The sequence below is a fragment of the Myotis daubentonii genome, chromosome 2 (genome assembly GCF_963259705.1).
Source record: "Myotis daubentonii chromosome 2, mMyoDau2.1, whole genome shotgun sequence".
In the NCBI taxonomy this organism is placed as follows: Eukaryota; Metazoa; Chordata; class Mammalia; order Chiroptera; family Vespertilionidae; genus Myotis; species Myotis daubentonii.
This window is the reverse complement of record NC_081841.1, coordinates 130,456,121-130,458,958: the sequence shown is the minus strand read 5'-3', so window position 1 is coordinate 130,458,958 and position 2,838 is coordinate 130,456,121.

Genomic DNA, 2,838 nt, shown 5'->3' with positions numbered 1-2,838 from the left:
CCCAGGAGCTAGGGGTCCCTTGCCTGGGCCTAAAGCAAAGCCCACGATCGTGGGGCCGCTGCAGCTGCGGGTCCCCGCTGCCCGGGCTGGAGGCCTCAGCCAGAGGCGTCCTGCAGGGGCAGGGGCGGAGCCCGCGCAATCGCGGCATCCCCCGCTGCCACTGCAGGTCCCTGCTGCCTGGGCCGGACGCCTAGGCCAGAGGCGTCAGGCCTGGGCAAGGGGCGGATCCTGCGATTGGAGGGTGATGGGGGTCAACGCCTGAGGGCTCCCAGTATGTGAGAGGGGGCAGGCTGGGCTGAGGGACACTCCCCCCCCACACACACACACACCCAGTGCACGAATTTCGTGCACCGGTCCCCTAGTAGTTAATAATAGACTTGAAAATTGCTAAGAGGCAGATCTTAAATGTTCTCACTACAAACAAGAAATGGTAATTATGTGATGTGATGCTAGCTAAGGCTATGATGGAAATCATTTTTCAATATATAAATGTATCTAATCAACACATAAGTGTATCAAATCAACACATTGTACACCTTAAACTTACACAATGTTTATGCCAATGGAATCTCAATAAAGCTAAGGGGTAGGGGAAATAACTTAGCACCACCTGTAGTCTTGCCAAAAGGATTAAACTTGAGTCTGATTGAGACTTTGGATCCAATCATCAATTTGCAAGAAATATGAAGGACAGAAGACCATGCTGAATTGCACCACGATTATGCAATAAAAAATCCATGCTATACATAATTCTTCAGGTCAAATGCAGCAAATCAATTTTAAGATAAGTGAAGAGATAAAGGAGAAATTAGCGACTAAAAAAGGCTTAGTCATAATTTTTTTTAAATGAGAAAGATGTGTTTAGGATGTATCTGGATAATAAAGATATTTGAACAAAATAAATAATTGATTACTAGATTAGTTTATATTTACCATATTAATATAGTAGTGTCCTATGGGCCAAGTGGAAGGACTTTTTTTTCTTCTCCCACAAGATGTCTTGTGGAAATTTTATTAGCTAGAATGTGAAATGAATTGTCAGTCAAATAAAAAGAACACTTAAAAAACAACAACATGTGTAACATTTTCCAACAGCTTTTTTAAATAGACATGTCAAGTATTATAAGGAAAATAAGGAGAAAAACCCAGAAACTATAACTTCAGTACATTTCAAACAGAATGTCCCCCAGGTCAATTAAAAATGAAAGAAAAAATAGCTTCAATTCCATTTTTCTTTCCTTTAAAAATACATGTTATCTGTACAAGACACACTACAGTAAACATTGAAAATCATATTAGCCCTTTTATTAAATCTAAATTATTTAATTCACATTGTGGGTAATACTAGATTTATGTATTTGTCATTCATCTAGATTATTTGACAAATATTAAAAATATTTAAAAGAAAAAAGCAAAGATGCCTTGGAATTGAAAAATAGTTACTACATTTTTATGCAGTTTAGTGTTCCACAGTGTTTATTAAAAGTTATATCAAATTTCTTTTTAATATTAAAAATAACAGTATTTATATTTCTGAGAGAATAGAGAATGGTTGTTTGTTTTGTTTTTAAAACAAGCGTGAAGGTCTTAGATACACAATTGCAACTGGTAATGGAGATATGAAAATAGCATGCTAACCACTGAACACATTTTTATTACCCATTAGCACGCTAGAAATTATACAAACCCTATAAAATGCCTCCTCCTAACCCCTGTTGGACAGCAATACAATTCCCTATTCAGAATTCACATAATTACAATACATAATAGTTCAGGTCTCTTTTTTTAATGCAATAAAGCCAGACAGTCAAGTTATAAAAAATTAGAAATAAAACATTTAATGAATTTGCACATTTAAGAACTTTAAATACTGTTTAAAATTTTTTAAAAAATAATATGTTACATCCCACCTAAGACTTCCAAGATACTTTGCAACAGAAACAACTGTAAATAAAGACACACAAAAAAACAACACACAAACAAACAAAACAACAACAAAAACACAAGTTAAAATGTCACTCTATGAGGCACATTCTAGTGCCTGAATTTGCAGAAATTGCTCCAAAAAGAATCTTAGAGCGTCCACATTTGAAATAACAAAAACTATCAGCAAATTTTAGTAACGAATTCCCTGGTTTTTAGGGAAAAAAAATCTGTTCCTCTAAATATAGTGTTTCACAGAACAAAACAAAGATTCTTGTTTGGAGGTTCTAGCAGGGGAGCGCAGCTACTCGTATACCCTTGACCGAAGACCGGTCCTCTCCTGGGGGCGGGGGGGGGGGGGGGGGGGGAGGTCGTCCTCTTCGACCGAGCGCGCAGCTTCGGGAGGGACGCACAGGGATCGGTGAGGGAGGAGGGGGACACCGCCTAGCCAGCCAAATCAGCCGAATCAACCCTGGCGATCAATGGGGTGACAGATGTCGCAGCCAGATCACCCTCACATCCGAAAACAAAGATTCTTCATTAAAAGATTTGCAAATCTGCATAAACCGGTTTGGCTCAGTGGATAGAGCGTCGGCCTGCGGACTGAAAGGTCCCAGGTTCGATTCCGGTCAAGGGCATGTACCTGGGTCGGGGCACATCCCCAGTGGGAGATGTGCAGGAGGCAGCTGATCGATGTTTCTCTCTCATTGATGTTTCTAACTCTCTCTCTCTCTCCCTTCCTCTCTGTGAAAAATCAATAAAATATATTTTAAAAAAAAAGATTTGCAAATCTAAAAACCTCTGTTTAAGAGATCAACCAAAGGACTTGTGTGCGTGCATATAAGCATAACCAATGGACATAAGACACTGGGGGATAGGGGAGGCCATGATTTGGGGAGGAGGGTCACTGTGCTA